General features: G+C 34.5%; 1 pseudogene across 1 annotated transcript; it reads right to left on the reverse strand.

The window, feature by feature from the left end:
• Positions 1–7,179: 7,179 nt before the first annotated feature.
• LOC149559305 (pentatricopeptide repeat-containing protein At2g22070 pseudogene) lies at positions 7,180–10,356 on the reverse strand (annotated as a pseudogene). The gene has a single exon (XR_016365137.1). The product of XR_016365137.1 is annotated as a pentatricopeptide repeat-containing protein At2g22070 pseudogene (transcript).
• Between the last annotated feature and the right edge of the window lie 3,325 nt (positions 10,357–13,681).

A 13,681-nucleotide genomic window follows, 5' to 3' on the forward strand; every position in this document is an offset into this window, starting at 1 on the left:
TGGATGGCTTCTATGTATGTTCAATGGTAGTGGCATAATAGGAGGTGAGATCATTCATGTTTGAGATGCTTGATACTTTGATTTTTTGTAGGTACCAAGATGGAGCACTTGGTGTACTTTGATCTATGATGGTGGATGTCTGGGAAGGGATTGTTCCCTTGTTCATTTATGTGGCTACTGATTGACCCTATGCAATGTATACAACAAGTGGGAGATTGTTGAGATAATGGGTGTTGCACACATTGCATAATATTGTTATATTTTATTATTTTATTTTATCATGTAATGTTCCACCTAGATGGACGTGCAACATGTAAAGATTTCCATGGAATATTCTTGATGAGTTGTATTGTAACATTGTGATAATATTTCATGTAATTATTTAATATTGGAAAAAATAATTAAATGCCCAATATTAAATGTGGGGTCAATGGGTTAGGTAGCACATGGTATATGTAATACCACTTAGTGGTTTTGTGAGACTTGCTACTATATTAGCAGCCACAAGGGTAGTTGTTGTAGAGACAAGGAGGAAAAAAGGCAAGAGTCAAGCGGGACAAGGCTTGACAAGTTAGCCAAGGGAGCATTTGTGAAGGTTGGAAGCATGGCATGGGATGTGTGGATTCATGCTTGTTCACATAGTTTGCTTGTTTGTGGCTATGGCCATGAAGGCTTCCATGGTTGTATGGCAATGGTATTTTTGTTGAATAATACATAGTGATGGATGCTTTTGGACGCTGGGTTTTTTCCTCAATGAGGGTTTCCTAGGGTATATCTTGTGTCACAATTTTTTGGGTATGTTGTCTATTCTCTTGCATATGGATTTTAATTCCGTGTTTATTTTTAGATCTATTATGGGTTATGTGGAAACGGTTATATTCTTTCTTGCCAGTTATTTCCTTACATGCATTGATAATCTACTTAAGGTTGCAAAGGATGGTTACACTAATTAAGTTCAAAAGATTAAGTTAAACGAATTGTGTCTACCAAGCTTAACAATCTACACAGTAGGTGTTGACCAAAGTTATTGTAAGCCAAATAAAGTCTAGTTGATGTCGAGCACCAGTAAACTTTAGTTCGTGCTAAGTGTTTTGATAGTGGATGTTGAGCAACGCAGTATGTGTTGAGCATTAGAAGCCAGTAAATATCAAGTGTCAACATTATGAGAAAGATCGTGAATTCGATGAATTTAAGCTGACAAGTTTGATTTTTTCGATTGTGTGAACTGGTGGAAGATAAGCTTGATGAGCTAGTGGCACATAATTCAAGATAAACCATTTTGAGGTGAATTCAAAGAGGATTGAAGTAGATTTTTTTAGAAGGGAATAAAATGAAAGGATGGATAGATTCATTGAATCCTACCTAATCCAACATAACCTAAAATGGATGATGGAGGATGAACAACAAAAGATCTTAATTTTCTATTTATAGTGATGGTTGGTCAGAAGCAAAGGTTGTCATGTGCGAGAACCTAAGGAAGACAAGGATTCTAGGGTATTCCATCATTTAGTGACCTAAGAGAAGAATCTACATTAGCAAACAAAGCAAGAAGGCTTAAGGGTATGGATGTTGGAAGGGTGAACAAGCTATCAAAGATGAGGTGTGTGAAAGCCAAGCATAATGGAGGACTGAAATAGAGATCTATAATTTGTAAGTGTGTTGTAAGTTGTTATCAGATGCTAGGGTAAATCCTTTGGATTAAGGTTGACCTAATAGTCATTTGTAAATCCTTTAACCAGGTGATATTTCAAGTGAATGATCTAAAGTCCTCTAACAATGCTCACTCCTAATAGGGTGATTGAAATCCTTTAACTAGGTCACATTTAAGAATGTGCATTGTAACCTTTAATAAGGTTGGCCTTTCACAGGGCATCACTTTAGAAGAGTGAGAATGAGTAGCATGTTACTAATGGTTTTTCCCAAATTGAGTTTTCACATTAAATCATTGTGTTAAATGTGTTATTGAATCTGTTATGTTTCATGCTTACATTTTTGCAAAGTTGATTTGACAATAACCTACAAGTTTAAGTGAATGTATGATCTAATGGATGCATGCATGATGAAAATGTTTTATGGATATGGGTTCAATAAGTTGTAAAAAAATTATTTGTACATCTAGACCTTGGATAACTGATTCAACCCCCCTCTTAGTCATTCTAAAGAATTCCAACATTTCTATGATAATGTGCCAAAGTTTTGTGAAGATTTCTTTGTTCTTCTTCATGAGATCTCTTCCTTGTATGTTTTCTTTGCCTTCCTTTCTTGTTTCCCATCAAACATTGAAATAAAAATAAAAAAATTGTCGTCGTCTTAAAAAATTCACATTTACATTGAAAAAATTTCCTTCACTTTTAGAAAGTTGTCCTCACATTTGTCCTCAATGTGAAAGTGACCTTTTAAGGTGTTTAGGCAAACACAAACTTTTTATAAATGTTCGGGTGAACACATAGAAAACAAAAAACCGGCCACCAAAAATTTTTATCTTGTATGTTCATGTTAACACTTTAAATATGTTCACGCGAACATATGTTTCAATTTGTTTTCTATATTTTAAGAAAAAAATATTAAAATTGGTGTTTTGAACTTCAAAATTGGGATCAAATGATCTCCTACTGTAAATTAAAAAATTTCAAATTGTTTTGTTCGGAGCAAGCTTTCCAATGATTATAATTTTGATACATACTATATTCATTAAGACTTTCAAATGAGTTTAACTCATTATAGGTTGATTAACGATTGAACATCAATTGACTTTGACACTTCTAAAAAAATTATAAATGAGGTCAATTTTTTTTTTGAAAAATCTCTAGGAAATAGGTTATTGAGTTAGCTTTCTATTGAAAAAAGAAAATTTGATTTATGATATATTGAGTTCAAGTTATCCTTGTCAAAATGAACGTATATTTGAATTATGATTGATGTCACTTCAAAACTTCATAAACTATACAATATTCAACCAAATTGAATCAAACCAAATGCATCCTCTATATATTGATGTTACAAATCCAAATATCAAAAGAATTACCTCATTATCATTTCTAGAAAAAATGTTATGCTTGTCAAGTGAACTATCACTCTTTAAAATTTTGATTTTTCATATGTACCAGTTTTCGAAGGAGAAGAAAATTTGATTTAAATATTTCTAATAAAATTTAAAAACTTGGTTACAAAGTAGGAACATAGTACTAAAAATCACTAGTTTACATCATCTTTAAATTATTAACAGTTTTAGAGATATAGTCACTCAAATGTGAGATTTGTTTCAAAAATGTTGATTTCAGTGTCAAAGTTGGTCAAAAAGTGGTACCCACTATTGTGGAATCACCTCATCAACACATTCAAAAAGAGGTAGTTTGATAAATTATTACGATGATTTGATCAATTTAATTTTCACTATGCTCCATTCCATTTTATTAGTTCAGTTTCACTAGATTTATTTTCCAGTCACCCTAGTGTACACATAAGTGGTAATGTTAATATTTTTACTTTTAGTTTTCATGTCTTTCTATTCTTTTTATGAACTCATAATTATATATGTTACAAGAAACCACTCTTGGCTATTTCAAATAACCTTAGTTAGTTATTAATATGACACTAGAACATGACTTAAGTAGTAAAGCAATATGGCCACAATCATTTAGCTTTCACTTCGATAGCTCTTACTCACAAAGATCTATAACTATATACATAATATTATTTTTTTCTCCAATTGTTCCTAATCCACCCATAGAGAAAGCTATAAATTCCTAAGCACATAAAATAATTTATTAATAGGTGCATTTGGAAAGAGGTGATTTGAAAAGTATTATAATGTTTTGTTGAATTTATTTATTATTATTTATCATTTAAGTTTCACTATTTATTTTCTAGTCACCCTAGAGTACATGTAAGTGATGATGTCAATCTTTTAACCTTTATTGTTCATGTCTTTGTAGTCTTGTTAGGGAAGTCGTTATTATATATATTGTGATACATCATCCTTGGCTATTCTTAATAATATTTAATTAGTTATTAATATGACACCAAGATGACTTAAGTGGTGAAGTAATACATTCATAATCTTTTAGATTCCACCTTGATAGGTCTTAGTAAGAAATCTAAAAGTATATACATCATAACAACTGTTTCTCCACTTATATTAAAAGATATAAATGCCTATTCCATATCCTTGTCCTTTAAATTGTGTGTTCATCGATAGGTGTCTAATATTCATGTTTGTAATTAAAATATTATTAAACATATCCTCTTGCTTTTCAATGAGCATCTAAATCACTTGTGAGAAATCTTTTAGTGCTTAAGTGAATGACAAAATAAATCATTATCATTAGTACAACACAAGTTAAAACATATTTAAGGAGGGAAAAAATGACTAATTGCCTCTTGATTCAAAACTTACAAATAATCAGGCAAGAACCTACAACACAATGGTAACTTGTGAGTTTCTCACGTGGGAGGTTATGGATTTGAATTTAATTTCAAAAAAAAATAAAAAATCTAGATTTTGGACCATTAACTATCACAAATAAATTTGCAAATATGGTACAAACGAATACCATGTCATGAAGTAGATTTTTACTAAATGCATTTGTCAAATCTTTCCTATAGATCATTGTTCATATCCATGCCTCATATTAGATCTATATGTCATAAGCTCTATGAACAAAGAACCAAAGATAGAACTATCTATAATTTTAAGACAATTAATACTTTGTCCCATTCACCAAACTAAAAATATTTGAGTTTTTGTATTACAAAAATAAGATTAAGATTATATATGAAATCACCACAAATTCATTCTTTCTCTTGTAATTAATTCCCTTACCTCTTGAACTTATTTTCTAAGAGCAAAAAAACATTTTGTCTAAGAAATGTATAATTATTTGTTATATTTATTTGTTATATTTATATGAACTAAACAGGTTCATGGTGATCAAAACAGCATTCAGTTACATACAAACATGATTAAACCAAACAAACAATTTGGTGCATAGAGATTCTGTAAGCTTAACACTAACTGTGATCTAGCCATCTAATGAAGTATCTGTATAATGAAGTATCTGTATTATGCTAATCATATCAACCTCTACGAATTTCGTTATTTAACCATGGATCTGTAATTAATTCAATATCCTGAACTGCGAATGTTTTTTAAGTACAAACTGTCACAATAAAAGCATGTACTGATTAAAATCAAGATAACAAAATGGCCTCCAACGCAACCCAAGGGTTTTAAGAAAAATTGGGCCTTAATCATATCCATCAATCTTGAATGAATTTTCATTTCTGCTATCAATTTATGGTGAAGAAAGCCGTTTTATATTACTTAATTTTTCTGGAATGAACTCCTCAAAATAAATGCTGTATTCTCAACAAGCATAAGCATGAAGCTTATAAATCAGAATCATAAAACAAGAATCTCTCTCAGGAAATCAAACAATCAAATCGTGGAAGAGATGTGTGTAAAAGATGTAAGGTGACTGAACAGTCTGATTAATTAACTTTGGGATTTATCCTCAACCTTACAGAGACAGATAACTGAATGTTAAAAAACATTCTATATCTGTTTCTAATGTGAGCTTTCTAAGCTATTAATTATGATCTATATCCAAGAAAGTCATCCGTCCATTGTACAGAACAGACCCTACTCTCTCTACTGAGGACATAAAAACTCTCATGGTAAATATGAAGGTGGATTAAAGTGTGTGCCATAGCACATGATGTCTATAAAAATGATGTTGATAAACCGTAATGACAAAGTTTGAATAAGAATGGACGTTGTCATAGTGCGCAAGGAGATATTAGAGCATGCATTTCTAGGTAGAAACAACTGTTGAGGGTTGCATTATTACTCGGAAAGCAAAACTATTGGGCATGCATCTATATCCATGGTGCAAAAGGGAATGCGTGGCGATCCTGATTGATTTGCTTGTAAGGGGTCTTGTAAGATCTCTTGTCGCCATTCAACATTTTCATCTTGTTGTCCATCATAATTCTGATTTTACTCCTCAATTTCTTGCATTGGTGGGATATTTTCTTCTTGTTTTTCAATCCCAGCAACAACTTTCTTTACCTCCACATGTCCTACATTTCTCTTGAACATCTTTGATTCACTAAATATAATGCCCCAGCTTCTAACAATCTTATATTTGACTGGATCCCATAAACGATAACCAACTTCACCATCCACATATTTTCCAAAGAGAATAGAACTAAGTTAGATGGTAAATCTAATTGATTAATAAAAGTTAATCAGTTTTCATCGAGTGCGTTTTGTGCATTCTGTAGATTCTTGCTATTTGTTCATTATTGTTGCTGAATGTTCATGGTATGCTCTATTTCTGTGTAGCTCTCTTATTTGCTCTTCTATTTTTCCTAACAGATCCAAAATACAAGATTACAATTGAATCAGGAGATAGAGAATTTAATGTATTAGGTGGGATAAGAAGTGTGACTTGAGGTTAAAGGAATAAGATTTAGGTCTAGCCATCAATTTAATTTTGATTTTGGGTATGGTTAGATGCGCATATTTATGGGATAGATTTTGTATGTCAAAAAAGCGAGGGAGGGTATAAGGAATACGAATATCATGAGATTTATATTGAGACGAAGTGGTTTAGATTTACTTCTTATTTCCCTGCTTGCTTCGCATTACTCAATACCCCAATTAAAATATGAAGGGTAAAATAGTTTAAGCACATTGTCATCACATGGTGTCCAGTTACATACATAGTAAAATCAGACAAACAATTTGGCACAGAGAAATTCTGTAAGCTTAACTGCGATCTAGCATCTTATCAAGTATAGCACCAATCATATCAACCTCTGCAAATTTAATTGTTTTAATCATAAATCACTGCAATTAATCAAGTAGAGTGCTAACCGTATCAACCTTCGCCAAATCCGTTGTTCTACTTTTAATCATGGATCATAGTAATTAATTTGATATCCTGTGTAAGTATTTTTACAAGTTTAGAGTAACACAATAAAAGCATGTAATGATTTGAAACGATATAACGAAATGGCCACCAAAACACCACAAGGGTTTTAAGAAAAAATGGGCCTTGATCATAACTGTCAATCTTGAATGAAATTTCAATTCTGCTGTCAATTGATGTTAAAGAAAACGTTCTATGTTAAACTCATTTTCTGCAATAGAGACTTCTCGACATAAATGCTGTATTCTCAAAAAGGTGTGTAGTTGATATATCAGGATCATAAAACAAGAATCCACATGTTTTGAAAACACCACAGGAAATCAGACAAATCATATCATGAAAGAGGTGTACAAAAGATGCAAGATGACTCTACAGCCCGATTAGCAAACTTTGGGATCTATCCTCACCTTTACAAAGACAGATGATTGAATGTTTAGGTACATTCTACATCTGTTTCAATCTGTTCAGAAAGCTTTTAATGTAAGCTTCCTAAACTGTTTATTATGATCTGTATCCATAAAAGTATCCGTTGAGGACACTAAACTCTTCTTTGTACATTTCCAATATAACATCCTTTACTAGTTGACGCAACCACAAAAATGAATATCATGCCACTCCTTCCTCTCTTAGCCAGTAAAAAGCTTACAACTGTTGCTTCACAACCAGCATCACCAATAATCTCCACAGGAACATTTCCCATTCTTAAAATGATGAAAGCGATGGTTATCCCTGATAACTATTTCTCGGCAAACTAGCTTAGAGATGTACTTAGTAGCAATGTGGCAATCACCACATATGCGGAGGTTTTTCGCAATTCGTAGTGTTGATCCTGAAGGTGTACTGATGAGTCCAAAACCAATTGCTAGCTTTTCACTATGGTGGCCAAGAAGAAACTCCTTCTGCTCTTCCTCTACATCGTGCATCACAAAGTTTTTGTCAGGGACATATCCTACTTGTTTCATTTCCGCTGACAACTTCTCCAAGAAAGTGTAAATCTCTTCTGTTTGTGGATGTGATTTATCTCCAACGGTAAATGAATGAACCTTATCTCTGACCTCAATCCAGCTGCACCCAGGTTTTTTCTTCAAGTTTCTATATCCCATCATTTTCCTAACTCTGGCCGCATCAGCCCATCTCCCTGCAGTAGAATATATGTTTGATAGCAGAATATACAACCCTGCATCTCGCGAGCTGAAGTGAAGAAGACATTCTACTGCCCGTTTTCCCATTTCTATATTTCCATGCATTCTGCAAGCACCAAGCAAGGCACCCCAAATAGCCCCATTTGGTTTTATTGGCATTTTTTTGATAAATTCCTCTGCCTCATCTAGACGCCCAGAACGACCAAGAAGATCAACCATGCAGATGTAGTGTTCTATTTCTGGAAAGAGGTCATGCTCTTGGCTCATTGAATCAAAATAGCGACGCCCTTCATTGATGAGACCACAATGGCTACAAGCAAAGAGAATTCCTACAAAGCTTATGGCATTTGGCTTGATACCTGCCTGCAGCATTTGTTGAAACAATTCGATACTCTGATGTCCTTGTCCATGCTGAGCATATCCTGCAATGATAGCAGTCCACAATACAACATCATTTTTGGACTGTTTATCAAATGCTTTACGAGCATCATCTATACTTCCACATTTTGCATACATGTCAACAAGAGAACTCGCTACAAAGGCAGCCATCTCATGTCCACTTTTGATAATGTGTGGATGCACTTGCTTCCCCTGTTCCAGAATTGCAATGCTTGCACAAGCCTTTAATGTGCTCGCGTAAGGGAATAAGTCTACCTTAACCCCTTCTCTAAGCATTCTCCGAAAGAGCTTCACAGCCTCCTCGCCTTGATCATCCCGTGCATATCCAGAGATCATGGCATTCCATGAGACAGTATTAGCTATTGGTTCACCTGAATAAATTCTTGATGCTTCACCAGGAACGAATCCAACAGCCATCCTGGTTGAGAGTCCAAATCTGAAGTTTGTCATTCTGTCAAACACATGGCGTGCAGCATCTATACTCCTGCATTTGGAATACATGTTAACAAGAGCATTACCGACAACTACATTCAAATCAAACCCAGTTCTGAAAACATGAGCATGAACTTGCTTTCCCTTTCTTAAATCTCCCAGTGCCGAACAGACCCCAATTGTTATGCATAAGCTGTACTGATCCATCTCAATGCCGGCACTCCGCATCGGAAATACAAATTGCAGCGCCTGTTCATTCATCCCATTCTGTGAATATCCTGCAAGCATTGCATTCCATGTCACAACATCTTTTGTTGGAATCTCATAAAAAAGCTTCTTGGCCTCTTCGAGATACCCATTCCCAAAATAACCCGCAATCATGGCATTCCAAGAAAACCTATCTCGATGAAACATTTCGTCATATATTTGCCGCGCATCTTCAATGTTACCACATTTTGCATGCAAATCAATAAGTGCATTCTCCACAGCAACATCAATGTCAATCTCCGTCTTCCTAATCTGATCCTGAATCTCTTTACCCCGTTCCAAATCCGTCAACCCCGCACATGCTTTTAAAACGCTGGTGAAAGTAAACTTGTTGGGTGATACACCTTCGTTCTGCATTTGTTCGAAAAGCTGCAGAGCTTCTTCGTAATGTCCATTGTGAGCATATCCTGTGATTAACGAAGTCCAGGTGATTACATCTCGTTGAGACATTTTGTCAAACATCTGACGGGCAAGTTCCACATTCCTGCATTTTATGTACATGTGAAGGATGTTGTTTTGCAAGAAAAAGTGCTGCTGAAACCCCACTTTGATTATGTAGGCATGGGTGTGCTTCCCTTGTTCTAGGGATCCAGCACTGCCACAGTTCTTTAAAAGTCTGGTAAGGCTATATGAATCTCTGAAAAACTTCATGGATTCTAATTATTGTCTTTAACCATTATAATTATCTGCAGTTGTTGAGAAGATTATACATGAACACTTGGAACAGACTAGGAGCAGGGGAAGTCGGAAAAATAAAAACCATAATAAGAACCTGATGGATGTACTTCTGGAGATGCCACAGAATGAAAATCACCCGAGTACATGAAACATACTGAGTTGTCCGATGGCGTAAGTGTATGGCTAACTTGTAAGAAGGTAAGGTAGCTGCTTTGTTGATGTTGAACTTGAACTTCCTCCCATGGAAATCCATGTGGAGGTATATGTGATTACAGATATGCTAGTTGTGTAAATTTGCATTGATGTTTGTAGTTCGTCGCAGAGGTTTTTCTCAGGTTTTCCTTTTATATGAGCAATATTTTTTTAATTTGCTGTGGTTCCTTGCTAGAGACCTGGTTTCTACCTTCAATGATGAAAATTGCAGAGCTGCAATGTGTAAGGGAAATAAGCTCCTTGCATAAATATGTAAATTTGTCCCTCAAAAAAAAATTTTAGAATGGCATTTGTCGTATTGAAGTAAAACTTGTCCCATACGTGAATTTTTTTTAATATAAAGGTATTTATTGATGAATACTATATTGTACAAGTGCTAATAAACTCGTTTCCAAAATATGAGAAACTATAAAGTTTAATAATTTGAAATTTTATTTGTTCAATTTTTTTATTTCAGTTTCTTGAGTTTGGAGTTGTTTATTACTAGTGCAAATCAAAAGCTTAAACATATATCTAAACTTGCATTTCATGGATTTGGTCTCACTAATTTTTGTTGTTTCAAATTTTGTTATTGTTGGAGCAATAACAAATGAGAAAAAAATTCATTGCACATGATGTAATAGTCAATAATCTATTATAAAAATGTGTATATGTATACAAAACTTTCCTTACTTATATAGATAGAGGAGAAAGTGAAACAAAAAGATTAAGTAATCCTCCAAGAGGTAAACACATGTAAACAATGGGAACAAGTGTAAAGGCATGAGTCAAGTGTTTATGAAGTGAGACAACTAACCAACAAAGTGAAGTTGAGCTAGTGTGAGTAGGACTACTAGTTGTAGGAACTAAATAAAATATAACTAAATGGAATAGATACTTTTCACACTAATACATTCTCTACCACTTAAGTAATACTTAGGGAGTATATCACTAGAAAATGAGTCCTAACAGTGCAAACCATCAGATCTCGATTAATTAAAACCTTAATTATATTTAGGGGTGATAAAGCTTAACAAATTAAGGAAGATAAAAGTTATTGGGACAATAGGTTCCTTGGCAATGGGGTTAATAAGTGCATGATGTAAAGACTTTGTTAGCATGAATGCTAACAATATTCATATGGGGGAGTATCCTGGCATTGCTAGAGCATGTGAGAGATTGTTATATGATCCTATGTTGCATTCATGGTAGTGTTTGTCATTGATGGCAACATACTGGTTATTATATGACAACTGATGAAGTAGTAGAAATAGATTGAGATTGTATGGTTAAAGGATTAATGATGAGGTCAAGTGCAATTGGGGACATGTTCTACAGAGTATCTTGATGCCATGGTTAGGAGCACATGTAGAAGGTCGAAGATTGGTGACATTTATTTGAGATTTATAGAAGATAGTATATAGATTGAGCTCCTAAGAAGTAGTTTCTAGTAAATGGATTATATCTCCTAACAGGGATATAATCTAGTTAAGTGCAATCAGATAGAGGTAGAAGACATCACGATGATGACATGAGTAAGAACGTGAAGTTTGAGGTTACACGTGTGAATATATTGTGAAGATTGTGAGCCAATAGTGTTACATAATTATGAAAAGATGTAAAATTGAGAAAGCCTCAAGGCCAACTCAATAAATTCATTTGAGGACTTGGTATAAAGGAGGATTGTTTTCCTTGTGATTAAGTGTGTATTGGAAAAATTATATGTATTGAAGTGAATTGAAAGTGCAATTACATGTGAGTAAGCGATCTAAGGGATTGTGTGATGTGAGTTTGTGGATCTAGTATTAAGATCTAAGAAGTGTTTCGTGCAACAGAGGCATAGTGAATGGGCAAAATGATTATATTTGGAAGAGAGTGTTAGTGGATAGTTGATCTTTTGGTATTGTTCTGAAAGGAATAATGCAAAGGCTAGTTGGACAGTGAGTTCGATGGTCTTTCCCCTGAAGTTGTTTGGACAGTGGATCCTGCTACCTCCCACAACTCCTAATAGGGTTGGAATTTCCTTGCAAGGATTCAAAGTCTCATAACAGGGACTAATATGTATTGAATGTATACCATTGTCTCCTAACGGAGTCTATCCTTTTGGAAGGAATTTATATATTAGTACATCATTTTGTGGGTATCATCCCCATTGGGGTTTTCACTCTAATCAAGAGTTTCTCTAGTTAATGATCTAGTGTTGTTGTGTATGGTTATTTTCTTGTGGTTATTGCACTTGTTGATTACATGTTTCAATTTTAATAAAGTTAATAAAAGTTGCTTTGATTGGATAACTGATTCACTCCCCCAACTCTTAATTATCTTAGTGGACCTTACTTTCTAACAGACCCTTGACTCAATTAACTTAAAATATGCCACTAGATAAACAAGTTACCAAACAAATATACCACTAAAAGGTTTTGACTTGCACACAAGTGCTTTATACTTAAGAAAATCTTGAAAGACCTAGGACTTCAGGTTTAGGAAAAATAGTGATGTGACAACCAATATTGCTTCTCCCCCAAGCTCTCTTAGGGTTTCCTTAGGTCATCCACTTGACCAAACAGGGCTTCTACTCACCCTATACTCCTTAGGACTCTAGTCAAGATATCCTAAACCATTCAATTGGTGTACATCAATTAGGTAGAACAAACATGCTTGCTAATACACCAACATCACAAGTAACCCAAAATTTTCATTTGACTTCCCAAATGGTTGAATGGTCATCTAGGAAGGTACTTGGACTTCCTTCAAGGTCCTCAATCAAAATCAGTCTTGAAACCCTAATCAAGTTCCACTTCCCAAGCAAAAATGCACTCAAATGCTTGAAGTAGGACCACAAGCAATTAGCCCTCCAAATGCAGTAAAACCCATATATCTTGAAAAAACCCTTAACAAGGGGTAGAAAAAACCACTAATGTAGATACTCTTCTTAGAGACCTTAAAGATTTTGGGGGTCTAGGGTTCCCAACTTGTTTGTATTGTACAACACAATTTTAGCCTTAAAACAAGGGTTTCAAGGGTTTGGTAGGCAGTCAGATGCAAAGAAGGTTTTTCCTTCCTTAGGGCTTCTCCCAATGCTTCCCACTAGGATTGGGGTTACACCACAAAATCTTCTAACATATTCCAATATATGGTTGAAGTATCACAAACATTCAACCTCTCCAAATCCACTTGCTCTGCACTGTGATCCTTAACCAAGTTACTAGGACTTGCCTAGGGCATCACTTCAGAAATAGCTCCTTAGCATTCCAAGGCCCCATATTCACTGTAAAATATGGCCATAGAAAACCTACATTGGGAAGTGGCCCTATGACCCCATTCTTGCAAATAGCTTGATTTCAAACAACAGGCTAGTGGAAAACAAAATAATTTAATCAAGCACACAAAAACCTTATGAAATGGAAAAAGAAATCTATATAGAATCTCAAATCAACCTACTTTAACACTTCCAATCTAAAAAGATCCAAATCTAATCCATGTATGTGCCAAAAAAACTCAAAAGCATGAAACAGTTACTAAGAACTTGTTGCACAGTCTACACAATCCAGTGACAAACTTCTCTAACCCCTTGAACAGGTTGAGAATGACCTCATATAGGCTTACCATGAGCACTCCTAACTATTTTAGAAAATT

The sequence above is a fragment of the Cupressus sempervirens genome, chromosome 5 (genome assembly GCF_028749045.1).
Source record: "Cupressus sempervirens isolate cs-2001-9-10 chromosome 5, ASM2874904v1, whole genome shotgun sequence".
In the NCBI taxonomy this organism is placed as follows: Eukaryota; Viridiplantae; Streptophyta; class Pinopsida; order Cupressales; family Cupressaceae; genus Cupressus; species Cupressus sempervirens.